The following is a 19,479-nucleotide window of genomic DNA, read 5'->3' as shown; positions in this document are numbered from 1 at the left end:
CACTCCCCGGCAGGACGCTCCGTTTCCTCTCCGCTTTGTGGGAACGGGAAGCTGCAGCATTGTGTTGGAGCTGCGTGTGTGGTTTAATCATTAATGAGCAGCGGAGTCCGGGACAGCCTGCAACAAGGTACTGATCTATCTATCTGTCTATCTGTCTATCTATCTGTTCATCTATCTATCTGTTTATCTATCTATCTATCTGTCTATCTGTTTATCTGTCTGTCTATCTATCTATCTATCTATCTATCTATCTATCTGTTTATCTGTTTATCTGTCTATCTATCTATCTATCTATCTATCTATCTATCCTTACACTTTCTTTATTGTCTATGATGTTGACATGTACTGGGCCTGGTAAATCGTGTTTACTACGTGTGTAATTATAATATTATAATATAATAATTACTATGCAGGTGGTGCCAATTGCAAACTTCTTACACGCCACTTGCAAAACGCCAGCTTCACACATTTTGCACCATGTTCCAATCACATCGTGTCACATTCATCCTGACACAAAGTGTGTTTGAGCATACATGTCATTTTGAACGTCAGGCTGATTTTAAGTGATTTATTATTTCAACATTTTAAGTTGCAGCCCCACATTATTATTATTATTATTATTATTATTATTATTATTATTATTATTATTATTATTATTATTATTGTTATTATTATTATTATTATTATTATTACTTAACCAGGGACTCTAATTAACTTAACGTTTTACTCCACCTAATAATAAAATAAATCGAGTTGTATATAGATTTGTAATTGACACAATTGGAAAATTGGAAAAGCATTGAATCATTTTGCGTGTGAATGACACAGTTGCAGACTCTTCAGTTGCATGTGACTACAGTGAAAGGAATTTGAAGCTACAAGTGTGACGTCATCTCGCCGACACGATCAGATGACTGCAATGTGTGTGTGTGTGTGTGTGTGTGTGTGTGTGTGTGTGTGTGTGTGTGTGTGTGTGTGTATGTTATGTGTATAGTCTCGCAGTATATGACCTCGTTTAATTGTCTTTCTCTCCCCCCCCCCCCCCCCCCCCCCATCTCTCTCTGCCTCTCTCTCTCTTGTCGTTCCCGAACAGGTGCGATGCGGTGTTTTTAGAGGAAGGAGCGAGCAGGACGACCCTGCAAATGGTCGAGAGGCAGGCAGGCAGGAAGGTGTCCCGGCCGGCCGGAAACGGAGACTGGGAGCCGTTTGCTGCTGGAGAAAGCGGCTTGTGTGGCCCCGCTGGAGGCAGTGTGAGGAAGAGGAGGAGGAGGAGGAGGAGGGGAAAAAGGAGAGAAGCCAAAGGAAACCGTAATGTTATCTTCTATGGCCACGTTTTTTCTTTTTACGTTTCCGTTTTAAATCACATCGACTTGCAGACGCGATTAGAGAAATCCGCCACTTGTTGACGTCTATCGCGGTAATTTTGAGGGTTTTGTTTTTGGTCTGACCGTCATTTTTCGCACATGATTTCCCGCCTCACTCCACATTCAAGCGTTTTAGCTTTGGTGCCGCATGATAAATACATAAAGAAAAAACCCTATCTAATCTTGCCTACATGAGATTAATAGTCTTTTAAATTTCAACAGAAACCAGTGTAGCCACAACAGTAGCAGTTTTTTTTATTTATTTAATAAACACAGCTATAACTTTCCCTGAAGTTTAACTCATCTCAAAACCACTGCGGCCCAAAACCAAAGTCGGTGCAGCTGTGATTGAGCTGCAGTGTAAACAATTCCGAGCTGCTGGAACTTCAGGAATCCGAGACATTTCAGAGATTATCGACAATTAAAGCTGAGGGAGTCCGACTGCTGCTTTATGGCTTTATGGCTCTTTTTCACCTCTCCTGTGTGTGTGTGTGTGTGTGTGTGTGTGTGTGTGTGTGTGTGAGAGAGAGAGGGAGGGAGAGGGAGAAAGACCTCAGGACTTTTATGGTTTTATGACCGTTTAGGACTCCTTGTAAAGTCAGAGGAATGGTGACGAAGTGAAAAACAGCCCGCAGCAAACAGCAGAGCAGCAGATGAAGAAATGCGCTGTGCCGCGCACGAAAGGGCGCCCGTGTTCTCGCACGCGGAAAGCAATCGCCCGAAATTCGCTCGGTGGGCTGCTTTTAACTGGCGCTGTGAAATAATTAACCGTCTATGAAATTAAACATTTGCTATTTATTTCATGGTGCACCAGCTTTTGCCACTTTTGGTTCTAATTGAACAAAATACAATGTGGTCTTTATTATCCAACTCTCAATATAATATAACATAATATAATATAATATTTATTTTTAAATTATTTTTTTTCAAACCTATTGGCTTCTTACTTCATATAAGCACGTCCCAAACACAGAACGCACAATCACAGTTTGCTTAATAAAGCACAGGCGTTTGTGTTTTTGTACAATCATTTAAAAATACATCCCTAAAAATTGTTGTTGTTTTTTTTTTTTATCTTTCGTATTGTTCATTTATGATCCAACTGCTCCAAATATTTTTTTTTTTCCGTGAAAAATCTTGTGAATGATCTCCTTCCTAACACGGCTGCCTCAGTAGTTTATGAGGTCATTGGCTCCCCGACTCGAAACCGAACGTGTTGCGTTCAGCGGTGTAAAACACAACGCACTGACTCCGCAGTGTTGCAGAATGGCGCGCCGACTGACCTCTCCGTGTTGAGTTAATGGCAAACTCGCAGGGGGAAAAGAAAAACTGCCTCGGGGGCTTTTTTGCTCCCCTCCTCTCCTTTTTTTTTTCGCTGCTTATTTATTTTATTTTTTTTTTCGTGTGTTCATCGTTTCCAAGGAAGCCAGTCAGTGCAGGCCGCGTCCTTCACGGTACCGTGAGCCCGCGTGCTCCGGGTCACTTCACCGGACTGTTACCGCAGGGGCAACGCACAGGGGGCCCCGGGACGAGTTAAAGAGTAACGGACGGAGGGATGAATGCAACATCACGGGGACGACCGCTTGTTTTTCTCATGAGTCTCAGCTAAACAAGGCGAAGACGGCGGACTTTATTAGTTGACCTTTGAGAATCGCAAGTCTGAGATACGCAGAATGTTACTACTACTACTACTTCTACTACTACTACTACTACTACTACTACTACTACTACTACTACTAATAATAATAATAATAATAATAATAATTTGACCAATATGCGTTGGCACAATTTACTTGTGTCAATACATTAATGAATGGCTGAATTTCAAACCGAGGCACGCCTTCAATAATTAGTCAGGCCGGTAAATGGAGTGGCTGCGCTTGGCTGTCCGCCAGTGGAGCAGAAATACAGCAGAGGAGCAGGAGGAGTATTGATTCTCTGTCATATCTTAATACCCGCCACTTGATTCTCATTGCCGGATTCAAATCACACGATGCCGGCGTCGTAAATTAAACACCACACACGTACACGTACACTCATACACACACACATACACACACAAACACACACACTACCGATAAATTAAAAAAAAAAAAAAAAAAACACTACGCGCAAACACTTGGAAGCGTCTGTTTGGAGAAGATGAAGACGAAGAAGACGAACGACGCGTTAAAGATGATGAAATCACGCGGCAAGGTCGAAGCTTCTTCTACTACTTTTTTCTCTCCTTTCTTTTCTGCAACACGCACGCACACACGCGCACAACACAGCTTCCCTCGGCTTCCTCTGTTTACCGTGAAACAGCCAACCAATCAGCGCCCCCTTTTTTAACAACCCCGGGCTGTTTCCATGGGCACGAACATGCACGCACGCACGCACACGCACGCACGCATATGCAGGGACCCATTTGTGTGTTAATGCGCTTATGGAAGCCTGCACGCTCCATTCGCCGCAGTCTAACAGCATAACCTGTGTGTGTGTGTGTGTGTGTGTGTGTGTGTGTGTGTGAGAGAGGGAGAGAGAGAGAGAACCCCCCCCTCATACACTCACACACACACACACACACCAGCTATGCCACAAATCTGTCTTCCTCCATGCATCCAACATCAAAGCAAGACAGAGGAAGGCACCGAGAAATCACACACACACACGCACGCACGCACACACACACACACGCACGTACTCGCCCTTCTCACGTCTGCTCTGGTTTCACTCCAAGAAAAAACGTGAGGAGAAAAAAAAAATTAAGGTCACTGTCACGTCATCAGTTTGTCAACAGCTAATACCGCGCGCACACGCACGCGCACAACGGCGTCACACCTCGGAGTGGCTCTAGAGACACATTCAACGTCGTCGCCCCCCCAGAGAACATCGCGTGCATTTCAGGGTTTTGGGCGAGTGCGTATTTTATTTTTTAAAAAAAAATTTTTAACATCTATATATATATATATACCTCGAGGCGGTGAAGAGCGTCAGTGTTTTCCCTCAGTGTCACTCTGGTCGGTACTTTCGCCAACACGACGCTAGATGGCACCAGAGTTATTGTTGTGGGAGTAGCCTGTTCCTAGTGGGGAGACTCCACGGAGAGCCGAGCAGCAGCAGCAGCGGTTAACTGCTGCTCGGCTGCCTGGTGCCGCCGTCAGTGTTTTATTCACCTTTTTTAATCATAAAACCTTCAAAATGAAAAATAAAAGAGGCCTAAACCGCAGCCGCTCCCACCGTCACCACCTCCTGTTATTATGTCAAAGGAGTCTCCCCCTACAGAATGCATGTCGAGCTGTCACGCATGCGTCGCCCCATAGGGACTTTTATATTGCTTTCAAAACAACCTAACTGGTTATCTGAATATGCATCTATCCTTGTATAAATGTGACATGGTTATACATTTAAAATGAATCAAATAAAGAAATAAATGGCACATCTGCATTGACCCTTGTCTTTGTTGATACACACCAAGAAAACACACGAACACACACATGGATTTTGTGCTTACACAATGAATAGACTTCACATCCTAATACAACGTAAGCATATACATGCTATATAAGTTTTGTTTCGAACAATTACAAATGTTTCTATATACCCTGTTGACAAAAACACGAATAATTATAGCCTTCATAATGTTGCCATTATGTCTTAAATGTAATTTCCGCTATGGTCATGGAAGTGTTAAATACTAATACTTGTGCCTTTAAAAATAAATGAATAAAAATAAATCATTTCTAATAGATGAACAATGAAAAGAAGCAGCGATGCATTTTCTTATTGAGTTGCTCTTATGAAGTCCAAATTAGTTTAATGCATGACAATAAAAACAGGTGAACAATTGAAGTCAACGGGTTTCTTTGTCTCTAAATACTGTAGCTGCATGTGCTCAGTTATCTGCTACTGGGTACTACAACTACACACAATAGTAGTACAATAGCCAACAAAGTATAGGCAAAATATAAGGGGCCACTGTAGGTCGAGAACAGTTTTGTTATAGGTGCTAGTGTTCTAATTTCAGATCTGATTTTTTTTTTTAACAGACTTCCGAAATGTAGAGAATCTCCCAATGAGCAAAGTAGTTCCAGTTGAGTGTTAAAATGTACCGCAAAATAAATGAATATTTTGCGGTCCAAGGAAAACAAACGTATCCAGTCATTTAAAAAACAAAACAAAACATATAGTAGCCCACCAATACAATTAATTACTGATAACACAACAGCATTGGCAATATTTCGCAAAGACCAGACAAAAGAAGTGGAAGAGACAATAATCCTTCAATGCAGTGAATGTATTGCAGTAAATATATGGGACATTTGCTTGCAAACACAGAGTACATTGGCAACAAAATGGAGATATTGTCTCATGGCTGGCAACGAACCGTGATTCCAAGGTGTGTGTGTGTGTGTGTGTGTGTGTGTGTGTGTGTGTGTGTGTGTGTGTGTGTGTGTGTGAACTTGTTTGATATTTGAGAAAGCAACAAATTGAAGACCAGAGAGAAGACGGACAGCAGACAGAGTGTGTGTGTGTGTGTGTGTGTGTGTGTGTGTGTGTGTGTGTGTGTGTGTGTGTGCCGGAGGGGGCTCTCTGTTGGGGATAAAGAAAACACTCCGCCTGCCGCAGGGAGGAAATGAGAAGGGAAACAAAGTCATAAAACAAGGCTGGACGCAGCGGCAGAAAAACATTCCTGTGTCCGCCGCCGCAGCCGCACAGACACTCGCGCACTCAACACAAACAAGGCTGCAGCTTCAGAGCACAACGACGGAGGAACCTGGAAGTTGTTCCACTCAGAACTGGAAGTGAAACATCTCAGCGGTGACAAAATAAAACAAGCTCAAAATAAAACAGAAGCTCGCAGAAAGGGAAAACAAACTACAGCAGATCCCTTCCTTTAAATGCAGTAAAAACAAACTACATAACTGGATGCGTCCACAACATGAGCGCCAACTTTGATTCATTCACACAAGTGATTTTTTTTTTTTTTTTAAACGCCGCAGCCCCACCTGCCTTCACATCAAACACGCCGGCTCTCTGCGACTACATCCAGCAGAGAGCGGCTGCTGAACCTTCCGCATCTCAGAGATCTTTCCAAGCGATGGATGCTTCCTATATGCCACTTAGACACTCGATTCATCTGGCCAATCCATCGCACAGTCTAATCCACGCGCCGGCGAGAGGAGCCGGTGGTGGTGGTGGGTGGGGGGGCAGAGAGCGGCGCTCTAATCTGAAATGGACGCGCAACACGTCATTTGTAACCTTAATGCATCCGCCAGAGGCAGCGAGCGGCGCGCTGCGTTCACGCGGCTCGGGCTGCAGGCGAGCGGAAGAAGCGCGAGCGGAGTCTTACCGTTCGATGTTGTTGCTGTTGATGATGTTGACGACGACGACGATGATGTTGATCACGATCCGTCAGGGCACACACACGCGCACACCTTGCAAGCCCCTCCGAGTCCGCGCGCGCAGGCGGACGTGGCACGGGACGAGCCCCCCTCGTAGTGTGCGGCGCGCGGGCCTACACCGGATGGATGATAATTGGATTGAGGGGCGGCGGCGCGAGGAGGTGAGGATGAGGAGGAGTGAATTGAGAAGAGCGAAAAGGGGGAGGGCGGAAGAAGAGGAGCAGCGGCGGAGGAGGAGTGGGGAGGAGGACCCCCCCTCCTCTCCTTCACCCCCTCTTGTCAGTCAGTCGTCAAAACATCGCACGTCGTCATCCGGCAGTGTCACCGCCCCCCCCCCCCCGGCCCCCCCCCTCCATCTTCATCATCATCCTCGCAGTTCCGCCAGAGGTAAAATACTAATGAAAGCGTCAATAATGATGTCATCTTTTTTTTTTTTTTTTTGGGGGGGGGTGGGTGGGGGTGTTGAGGGGAGGGGGTCCAGGTTCGAGGGGGGGGGGGGCGCTGAGAGCGGAACCGGAACTTCACCTCAGTTCGAAAAAATGATAATAATTTCATTATCATCATTGTTTCACTGTTTCAGTGTCCAGAGCGCGTGGAGGAAGGAGAGCAAGGGGAGCCGCCGCGGAGGAGGAAGACAGAGGGAGGCGGGGGGCAGTGGGGGGGGGGGGGGGGGGGGTCCGTCTCAGCTTCTAACCTCGTGCCGATTCCCACAGTCGCAGCCAAAGCCTCGTCTTCTCATTAGCACGTCCCGGTTAATTAGCGCGGTAGAGCGGTAGCCGGCAAGCCCCGCGAGCCGCCGCCGAGGTGGCAGCAGCGGCGGCGGCGGCAGAAGCAGCAGCAGCAGCAGCAGCAGCAGGTCGACAGGCAGTCCGGAGCTCCGGAGGAGGAGGAGGAGGAAGAGTCAGCTGCACGGGGGCCGGAGCCGGAGCAGAGTGCAGCGGCGGCGGCAAAGCAGCATTATAGCCACTTGGGAAATCATAAAAAGTTCATGTTCACGTTAAGCGCGTCCACATGACCAGCCCGTCGGCCAATCCCCGCGCGCGGCCGCTCATAAACTTGTATCACAAAGTTGTAAATTTTCATAAAACAACAAGGAATTTATTGCGCTTCTTCGCGCAGTGCTGCTGGTGGTGCTGTTGGAGGAGGGGAAGAGGAGGAGGAGGAGGAGGAGGAGAAGGAGAAGGAGAAGAATGCTCGTCCTCTTTCTCCCCCGCGCCGCCATTTTCTCCCTCAGCCCCAGTGAGAAACAACAAGACAGGCAGCCGGAGAAACACAGCGAAAGAGGAATGAAGACACGATCCGTTCCGTCTGCTCTCCTCCCTGAAGCCGCGCTGACCTCACACGCGAGCCTCCGTGTTTATTCCTGGCTCTTTTCTTCACCACTTGTAGTCGCAAAGGGGGCTCGCAGCAATTCAGGCAGATATGTTTTCCAAATGGCAAAATTACATTTTGACAATGAAATTAACGTGTAGGGAAAAGATGGGAGCAATTCAAGATAGAAAATATGCTGTAAAATATTACTGTTTTATTAAAGCGTCACATTTGAAAATATTTTCCAACATTTTCCCCCTTATAATTTATTCCCATTTTTCTAAAAAATACACTTCTGTATCCATTTTGCTTTCATTCTTACAGTTGCACAGCAACACTGTAATTTCAACTCTGTAGTTTCTGTTGAATTGTGCAGATCAAGGATCCTGGACGGAGTCCTCTCAGTCCGGCTCCTCGTGGCCTCTGTGTGCGTGCAGCCATCAGAGATCAATGATGATTCCAATTTCCAAGGATGGAAAAAAAAAATAAAGGAAGTGGTGCTTCTCGCCAACCACGCCGCCCTCACTGCGCGTGATAAGGCCATTTACAGACGGAGTAAAACCCCTCTAATGACATCCATAACTTTTACACCCGCCCGCCCGCGCTGCACAGACTGAATTGTTGCACACATGCACATTTTTTTTTTAGTAACATGATTTGGTCTAAATTCGGCAACAAGATTCTCCCCCCTGTGACCCAGTGCTGGTGCGGACCTGGAGGCATTTCGCAATGCGGCAACGGTTTTACAATTCAGGGACGCTGCAATGACGCCGCAGTGTTTTTATTTATTCATTTATTTATTTATTTTAAACAGTTATATTTTATAATAAACAAGGTGATGGACATCCAAGAAGAAGAGGGGGGGGGGGGGAACTAGACCCGCACCTGACTTTCACTATGGATGAATTATCATCGACGTCTATGAAAAATGACCGCAGAACCACAAGTAGTTGGACAGATTTATTTTTTTTTACTCTATATTTCAAACCCCGCATCTGTTTTCAACATTTTCCCCTTCGTGTATGACATGACGGCGGAAATAACGAATGTGAGCAGAAAAAAAGCTCCATATAGTTTCCGAATTTCCTTCGATTAAATTCGAAGCAGCTAGCTTTTTATTATTATTATTATTATTATTATTATTATTATTATTTTTAACCCTTCGCTGACCTAGAGGTGACCCTTCCAAACTGCGCACCGTCTGGTTGAGAGGAGACGCGGATCTTCTGCTTCCTCTTTTGCAAATGTTGCCGGTTAAAATTTAACAGCACACAAAGCGGGGAGCTCGCAGCAGAAGGCTCCAACCCCGTTCTGTTGCTTTTGTGCGTGTCTGTGTCTTGCTTTTATTGGGGTTTTCCGGCCTTTTCATGGGCGCAATAAACACATTAGGGCCTGCACCAAACCCCCACCCCAACACACACACACACCACCCTGTGAATCGTGCGCTTTGAGATCCTCTGCAGCCAGACGACTCACCTTTTGCTCAATACTTCTTCTCCCCTCCAGAATTTGGTGAGATGCGAGTCAAACCTGGAGGATTTGGGCGCGTGAAGCTGCCCAGTGGGAGCCGCTGGAGGTGTTTTGGTGCGCCCAACTGTGATTGCATGGCTCTCTGTTGGCTGAGGTATTTTAATTTTGTAATAATGATGTTGTAATAACTAGAAAAAAAGAAAAGAAAAAGAAAACGTAGATTTTGATATAATATTTTACAAATACGGATATAACTTGCCGGGAGAAATATGTTTTTGTTTCAACTCAAGCTTTCTCATTTGTGATGTCTTGCGACTAAGTGTATAGTTTTATATCTAAAATTGAAAGAAAGAAAAATCAACATTTAATTTTTCCTATTTTCATTAGTTGAACAGGCAATTCATAGGGAAAACAATCTTGAATTTGTAAGATTTTTTTTCTTACATTATTTTGAAATTCAGCAGAAAAACACATTTGATGCGCATTATTTTACTCATTTATTCTTAATTTCCATAAAAAGATGACTACATGCATATCCACCATTTAAAGTTAAACAACATATTTTTGGGATTATAAAAGAAAACGCCGTTCTTCACCTCCAGCCTCAAACCGCTCATTCAACAGCATTAAAGTAAAACTCTGCAGCTCGTGTTAAACGCAGATTAGCAGGAACCTGCTCAGCCTATAAACCACAACAATCTCATCCGCTGTTTATTTAGCTTTTTCCTCTCTCTCTCTACCGGAATTACCGGTGAATACAGATACGAGAGTAAATGATCAAAGTTTGAAAGCTATCGAGCTAATAGCCACTAGCAGTGGGGGGTAAACACCCGCCATCAATACATCCGAACCTGTAAACAAGATGAGGATATTTTAAGAGCGCGGTGGCGCTCGTTACTGTGTTTTATAATCTGTGCAAGTCGTGATTACACTCTGAAGGCAAAAGTGAGACCTATAAAGTGTGTGTGTGTGTGTGTGTGTGTGTGTGTGTGTGTGTGTGTGTGTGTGTGTGTGTGTGTGTGTGTGTGTGTGTGTGGAAAGTGGTCCTATACCTGTACACACACTCGTCGTTTTTCTTTAAAGTAAAACATCGCATGAAACATTGAATTTCACTTTAAATTCTAACACCTCGTTTTTCTTCGTGTCTGGCGGATTGCGAACCTCCCGCTGCGTCGGAATACTCCTGATACTGGATATTCCACTGGCCTGGAAAATAATCCCTTTCTACTTCCTTTTTTCCAGCGGTGTCATACGCGACGACGAAACAGCAGCAGTTGTACAGACACAACCGGAGAGCGCTGTGTCGGTACAGACACCCAGTTAGTTATCTTCAGCGTCATTCTGACTGACAGCACAACAGTGGCAACGGTCTTGTTATTGCTGAAAGCAGTTTTGGCTTGTACCGTGGCCGCAGCGATGCGGAAACGTCAACCAGCTGCTCTCTCAAAGCATTTCCAGATGAGGAAAACAGGACAAAGCTGCATCGCAGTTTACAGTACAAGTCATTGAGACCCAAAACACTGTGCATTTTAGATTACAATCATATAATCCTCTAATGCATCCAGCAGTGGAACGGCAGCGTGCTGCCAGTTGCTGTATTTATTTTGAATTGAACTCACCGAATCCAAAAGACTCAGACGTTGCTGTTTATCAGTGCGGTTTAATCTGAAAGTCAACATGCTCCGGATGAATTTCACTGCAAGTCATCTCAGTCATCTCATTATTATTATTATTATTATTATTATTATTATTATCATTATTATTATTATTATTTTTTACTTGTGTGTCTTTTGGTCAGCAGCCAAAAGTAAGTTGGAACAAAATCAGGGCAACAGAGCGAAGCAGTGACAGCCAGTGACCTGCAGTTGAATCCAGTTGACAGCTCGATGTTATCAAAGGAGGATTGTTTTCATTTGTGCATTTTTGAACATAATCTTCGTGATAACGTGATTTTATAATTCTAGTAATAGATAGATACAGTAGATAGATAGATACAGTCGATAGATAGATAGTTCAAAACAGAGCTAATAACATATTTTCCCTCCTAAGTGTTTTTATTTTTATTTTTTATTATTATTATTACTTGCACCGCGTAATGACCAACAATGAGCTTTGTTTCCACAGGAAGTGACTGTTTCGTGCGAGTGCATTAGCGACTGCACATACTGCGCGTGAGCGACGCTAAATAAATCCGCGGCCCTCATCACGAGCACGAACTTTATTGTGGCCCCGCGACAATGGCTCCTTTGAGGAAAAGCACGCAGACACAATGCGAGATGTTGGTTTATTTCCGCCGGACGGGGGCGAACATTTTTCAGGAGGGGGAAAAAAAAATATATCCTCCAATATCTAATAAAGTGTGTAATACTACACGCTAAAACGAGATTTAGACTGCATTGAATATTAGATAATATGAGATATGAGATAAATATAAATGTATTTTTCCTCACGCAGTCTGACTGCGCCTCCTCTTCCTCATCTTCGACGCGTTTTTACCTCACATGCCGCTTACTGGTTTCTCTCAGTGCTCCGCCTCTTCTCCGTGGTTCCGGTACCAGACTCTGGGTTCACCTGCACACACATGAGCTGACACCCTCCTCTGAGTCTTTTTTCCCCCTTCAAAGTAAAAAAATATAGATATGTATGTTTCTTTTTTCAAAATATGATATGTTGTAGCAATACTGTAAAACTCAACCATTATCAACATTATATTTGATATGCTGAAAATGTTAGCATTAGAATTATTATTAATTTCAAACCAAACTTTTCCTTCAGTTATTGATATGTCTAATATTTCTCCCATGGTTGAAGTAGGATGTTCCAACTATATGAACCTTAGCTATCTTCCTATTTAATTTTTACTTTGTGTATGAAAATGTTGAAACAATTATTTGAAAATAAAATAAAAAATAATGCCTTTTTTGTGCTTTAAAAGTAAAATATTTTTGGCTAGACAATAAATCACAACATTGCCATAAAAATATTTAATCGTTTTCCAGTCATGTGCATCAATCGCATATACAACAAATTATTAACACAGAGAAATACACCTCACTAACACTTAAGTTGCAGGTAATGAATAAATAAATGATTTTGACCCTCAAATGAGATGTTTGTTTTCTGGTGCCTTAAAATCAACACGGTCGTCACCTCCACTTCCTGGCAAAGACGTTTGGTGAGTGGCTGTGCAAACGCTGTAAAGCAGTGACTAAATGTCGTGGTTAAACTGTAGGTTCAGCTGTTGTCTGCTCACCGTTTACCTCTCGATGCTTCAAGCTTCCGACCTGATCCAACCAGATGAGGGCCAAATGAACCTGTCCGGAGCAGATCTACGCGCTAGGTGTGACCACGCTGGGGGGCACATTGCTAATTTGATACACGGATGCCGGGCCAGGGGGGAAGAAAGTTCACTCTCCATCGTGTGAAGTGCATGCAGAGTGAGTCGGTGCCGAGTAAGGGCGCAGCAAACAACACTGACCCTCTGTCTCGGCGAGGTCATGCGGCGCCCGAAGGTGAAAAGGAAAATGGGTCACATTTTACGGCTCCGAGGTCGTCGGCAGGCCACGCGAAACATCAAAACACCTTCTTGTGGAAGGGAAACTCCTGCATGTGGATGCGCGTGTTGGATTTTAGAAGATCAGGCTAATCGGATGGTCCACCGATTCAGGAGAACACTTTGAAATCCTGCGCGTCCTTTTGGTGCCTCCAAACAGGCAAACAGACTGGAGGTCAGCTGAGCCGCAATAAAAAGCAACGACCGGCCTGTAAAGAATCTGGTTGGGGCTGCTGGCTGTTGTGAGGACTTTGGGGAGGGGGGGCTCATCAACGTGTGAATTCGAGAAGATTTTATACCTAAGCCCCAAGTGGTGATCACTGTTGAGAGAAATCAGGAATAAAGAAAATGACACAGAGTCGTGTGCTAATTACAAGCCACCACAACCAGGCTGAGGCTGAAATAAAAAGCCTTTTTTTCCCCCTCTGTTCCTCATGCTGATCACAGTCGTCCGTATCTTCACAACGCAGATTCATGTCATCGCTGCTTGGGACATTCATCTTCAAGCACCCCCCCCACACCCCCTCCACCCCGTGCTGTCTATTTCCTGGATCTAAATGGGCTGAAGAAAAAGGAAAATAGCTTCGCTTTGATTTGATATTGATTGCGGAGCTTCTCACTGCTGTAATTTGACACGGCAGGTAGGAGTCTGAATCATCCTGCACGCAGGAGTTCACAGAGGAGACGAGCAGGGCCTCCAACGCAAGGAGGTCACGTCCTCTGCATTTCGCCATCCACTGAGGGGATTCACATCTTTACATATGGTTTGTATTCCATTGCTGGATCTTTTTGTCAGATATTCTTAACCCTATAGATACACTGAGCCCGAGTCTAATATTTGAAAAGCTTTGAATTTTGAAGACACTGATGTTGATTTATCTTTGGATAAAAAATTGTATGTGAACATTGAATGTTAACATGGTAGTATGTGATTGAAAAATATTTAAAGAAATATTCACACACAAGTACAGGATAATATACAATATAATATACAGGATAATAATAGAACTTGATATAATAATGCAAGAACATATCATTGTTAATAATACAATGCTTTACATATGGAAATGTAATAATAATAATAATAATAATAATAATAATAATAATAATAAAAATGATACATTTACATACAAAATAATACATTGCTTTAAATTGAATAGAAGATACCAAATTGGTGAAATACAGAGGAAGGTTTATACTATACATAAAATAAAGTTTCCTCTGCTTTTTCCAACTTATTTCACCAACACTTGATTCTGTCCAACGTTGGCGCATTTTTTGGCCCGCGCCAAACGTTATTGAATGCAGCCCTCGCGACGTGTGTGTGACGGAGTGAGTGTCAGCAGCAGCGTGGAAGTGTGTGTGACTGAAAGTGTGTGTGTGTGTGTGTGTGTGTGTGTGTGTGTGTGTGTGTGTGTGTGTGTGTGCGCGCGCGCGCGCGCGCGCGCGGGCGGGCGGTTATCTGTGCGCCGCTTCCGTTTCGCCGCGAACCCGTGTGTATGTGTGTGTGTAAGTGAGTTGCGCGCCTGTTTGCGCGTCGCAGGGGAAACTTCATCTCCATAATGTATTCCCGCTCTCGCCCTGCCGCTGATTTATCTGTGCGCCAGCTTGAGTTGGGATTTTTTTTCCAGGCAAATCCTCAAAAAGAAAGGGGTCCTCTCTTTCTCTTGCACACACACACATAGACACACACACACATCGTCAGCAGCACCTCCTCAAAATAACACACACACACACACAAAGAGGAGCAGCAGCGGCACCACCCACCACTCACGATTTATAGAATTACCGTACAGGAAAACAAAAAAAAAATTGACGTTACTGCGTTCATTTACGCACAATAACGCATCCCTCCGAGAGCTCCGAACGCGTCTCTTTAATTCGCCCTCTGCTGTTTGTCTTTTTTGCGCCGGTTAACACGAGCATCCGGTGCGCCCCCTACTACCAATCATCCCCGGCGCCCTGGACTGGAATCCAATCTAAATTAAAATCTATAAATTCATTATACAGGCCGCCTGATCCAACCCCTTTTCGTGTAACACACACACACACACACACACACACACACACAAAACCAAATGGTGGCTGCGAATTAATGAGAAAACTAGAAATGTCCACGAAGCTGTCCGCTAGTCGCTGCCAAAGTACAGTTAATGGGGAGAGACCTGATTTGTCCACAAACCCATCACTGTGTGTGTGCGCGTGTGTGTGCGCGCGCGGACGTTTACCTAAACCCCCTCGTTTTCCACCGCATTATTTGACGTCCATGTGCGCCACCGCCATCTTTCATTTTTACGCATGTTTTACGCACGAACGCCCTCGTCGCGGTTTCTCCTGGGTTTTTTATTTTTTTCACTTTTACGCGCCACCTTTCAGCGTGAGACGGCAAACATAAAATGCTCTTTGTGCCTGCGCCTGTTTGTTGTGCTTCGGGGCTCCCGAGGCCCCGCATCTATTCAGCATCCAAGCCCAGCGCCGGGTGACACAATGCCGCTTTTTACAATCGGGGGAAAGGGCAGGCATTCAAAGATCAAACCCATCTGCTTATTTATAGTGTTTATGGTATAAGCGGTTCGCAGTGACGGTACAATAGCACAAAGGGATTTTCAGTGAGCACTTCGGAGAAGGGGGCGCGCGCGCGTAAGATTAGGCTTTGACGAGGCTGCGCGTCTTCTTCTACGTTAGCGTGAAAACTATAAGAGTTGGTGGGACATTTTCTGCGCATTTCACTTCACGAATTTTGGTGGAACCCCCCACATCCACTTCATGCACTGTCCCCCATTCCTAAACACAATGCCCCCCCCCCCTAATGAATATTCACAAGTCTTAAATTATGGGTTTATGGAGGTCGCAGACCCATAAAAAGATGGACAAAGAGTGAGAGAAGGAGGGTGGAGGGAGGGTTGCGCGTAAAATGACACGGAAAGAAAACGAGGAGGAATAGTTGAGCTACTGGCAGCGGCCGCTGCGCAACGGGGCAGCCAGCGCTGTAAGGAGCGTTTAACGTTGGAGGAAGACACACACACACACACACACACACACACACACACACACACACACACACACACACACACACACAGCTCCTTGTCGTCATCCTTGCCCGCCCTCTTTCCAACCAACTCACCTGTGGGGCCGCGCTAATTCAGCTTCTCCTCCTCCTCTTCCCTCCACTCTCATCATTTCCTCACCTGAACTTTTGATCCACTTTGCACCATCTCGGCGGCCTTGCCCTCGATTGATTGCCGCTGCTGCTCTGCCCCCCCCCCCCCCCCCGAGCCGAGCCGAGAAGCTGCTCCCCTCCCTGTGGCCACTTTTGAGTTAAGTTCGAGCGGATGCGCGCCGAAGGCCTGCCTGAGCACTCCCGCTACTCCGCCTGCCTGCCTCGCTCGGTGCCGCGTGAAGTAAACTACTAGAGCGCGAGGATGAAGACGCAGAGGAGGGAGAGGAGGAGGAGGAGGAGGAGAGGGAGACGCGGGCTGGTGCTCCGCCAGGAGCCGTAGAGGAGAAGTACAGGAGGGGAAAAGCTGGAGAGTCTGCGATAAGCAGAGCGGAGATGATGTTAGAGGGGGGAGGGAGGAGGGGTGGTAGGAGAAAAATCTCGTTCTTGAAGACGAGAGAGCTCGTGATTTGTTGGCCAGAGCCGATTTGGAACGTCGGCCGCGTGCGAGTCTCGATCCCGGGAACGATTATTGTCTAGACGTGTCGAAAAAACTGTTATTAGCAATACAAACATTATCATCCATTCGACTCTTCCTGTCCCCTCCCTCCCGTTTCCTCGCTGAACACGTGACCCCCTCGGCCCCCCACCACCATGTGATGTCAGCTTGCCCAATAGCGGACGGGGTTTCCCTCCGGATGTCATTTTTTATTATGCCTGAGAATTCGCTGAAGCACGCCCCCCACCTCCACCGCAATCCAAACACACATTCGCTAATCTATATCAAACAATCAATGGCAAACAGCTCCGAAAGTGTCCAACTAATCACCGCGGGATGGCGCACAGAACGGCTGAGGCGGACACAAACATCCTGGACGAGCTTAAATCTCCCCATGACTGACTGACTGACTCGCCGGTGCTGAAATCCCGTCGTCGTCGTTGGCATAGCTCGCTATTGATCGCGTTCGAAACTGGACGGGGCCGCGCAGAGGCGAGAGCCACGTGCGTAAAGTTGCCGAACAGGCCAAAAGGGGGAAGATGGATTCCCAGGTTTTTTTTCACCCCCTCCTCGCCATCCATGTACGGCTCGTCTCCTGCATGCTGGAGCGGACCACACACGGGAAAACAGGGGGATCCCACACAGGCGAACAAAACAGGCTCTTGTGTTCTTCTCATCGCTCATACGCGGTTGCTGACCGGTCACTGCAAGGCCGGAGGGCTGGGGTTGGGTTGGGTTGGGGGGGGGGGGCTCTGAAGAGGAAGAAGAAAACGAAGAAGTATAAGAAGAAGAAGAAGAAGAAGAAGAAGAAGAAGAAGAAGAAGAAGAAGAAGAACTGTAAAAATTAACAAAATCAAGAAGAAGAAGAAAATCAACAAAATCATGAAGAAGAAGAAGAAGAAGAAGAAGAAGAAGAAGAAGAAATCAACCTGCGCTGTGAGTGATGGCTTCCTCACGCTCTGATTGGCTAATAATCATCAGCGTCAGGAGTGACGGCTTGATGTTTTTCCACTGCGTTCGCCGCTGGGTCTTGTAATATGAGAACCCTTAAGCCCCCCCCCCGCCCCTCTAAAAAACAAAAGGTCTCGAGGGCGTCACCAGAAGGAGTCTCACCTGGCGAGCAGGTGCTCAGTTTCCGGTTCTGTGCGTGACGTTGACACCTCTTCCTCAACAGAACACTGTGTGGCGCTGTAGCGCCTCCGCTTGAATGGCAAACATAGAAATGTGCCCCCCACCCCAACATCTCCATTTAAAGTGTGAACCTGTTGAATAAGTTGAAGACTACAATGTATCAGAGTCATGAGAGCCAGACCATGTGATCACCAAAAAAAGGTGGGTTTTAATATTGTTTTTTTTCAATATTTTTTGAGAATAGGACAGCCAAAACAAATATTGATTACTTCAATATCTTGAAAGGATCGGAAGGTATGCTTTGAGACTACAAAGCGATTAAAGGAAATTCAGTTCAAAAGAGCGATTTTGGTCGAATGTGCTTCTTGCAGGATCACTTGACGTTACTCATTTTATCTTGCATATCTGGGATTTGTTGACAATCAGTTGTGGATTAGCCAGCTGCGCGGCATTCCAAACGGCTGACCGTATTTTTCATCGGCCCTCGGGTATTGAAGCGAGTTAATATGCTACACAGAGAATCAGCCCCTGTGTCGTGCTCAGTTTTAATAACTGCCTCTCGAAAATGTATTTCTGATTTATGTTAGATCTCTATCGTGCAAAATTTCGCAACATTTTTCCTGCGAATAGGCTGTGTGTCGCCTCCCTGGAAATACCAAAGCTTCATCATCTTTTGTGATGTCAGTCAAGGGCACCGATGCTTCTCCCAGGTTAGTAACGACACCTTCAGCCACAGGAATTGGTTTTGCCTCTTCAGACAACCGTATGACCGCTGTAATTTCCTTTTCCAAACATGTGGACGGTCTAACGGAACACCGGTTCGACTGAAGATTCGACGTGGTAAAAGATAATACTTTATTTGTGGGGGAACTGTAAACAGAGGGCTAAATATGCAACGGGGGACTTTTAAGACAATTTGCGGAATCTGCAAAAAAACCCCAATCTGTTCTGTGTTGCATCTGTTTACGCAAACCTTCACTTGGGTGTTGACTGAAAGGTTTTTCTCTCTTATCTTGTGAATCACGCAGGCCAAACCTCGGATGTGTCATGCGTCTCAACCTCAAAGTCCCCCGAGGCCATTGACTTCTACAAAACCAGGCAAGTGTCACGTCCCCGTTGTTAAGGCATACCCTGGAACAGTTCCCATTATTCTGCGGAACATGCCGGTTATTTTACACCTGACTGAACAGGTAGGGGTTTTTTTGGTTGTTTTTTTTACTTTTTTAAAATGTGATAGACCAGGTCCATGCGGCAACGCTTAAACGAATGTTTGAGAAAGGTTATATTTGGAGAGGCAGTTTCAAATGTCTTGTGTTGTTGGGCATTGACCCAAATCCTTGTTCACACTCCAGTCGGCTTCTGCGCTTAAAGTTTGGAATAGATTGCGTTAGTCAGTCGAGTTTTTCTTAAGCCTTTTAAAGTGCGAGACCCCCAAGCAGGGCCCCACTGGCTTGTCCTCTACAGCTGGACTGAGTGAGTGCAAACCTACTCCGACAGCCTGTGGACGTGTTTAGAGTGTGATGGACTGCTGGAACACTTTGGTCTTGATGCCTCTAATGTGACAATGAATACCACCCAGTTCATCTGGTTGTTTTAGTCCCCCTGCAATC

The sequence above is a fragment of the Nelusetta ayraudi genome, unplaced genomic scaffold (assembly GCF_046127955.1).
Source record: "Nelusetta ayraudi isolate G7.1 ecotype Tasmania unplaced genomic scaffold, CSIRO-AGI_Nayr_v1 ptg000016l, whole genome shotgun sequence".
Taxonomy (NCBI): domain Eukaryota; kingdom Metazoa; phylum Chordata; class Actinopteri; order Tetraodontiformes; family Monacanthidae; genus Nelusetta; species Nelusetta ayraudi.
This window is presented reverse-complemented; position numbering follows the sequence as displayed.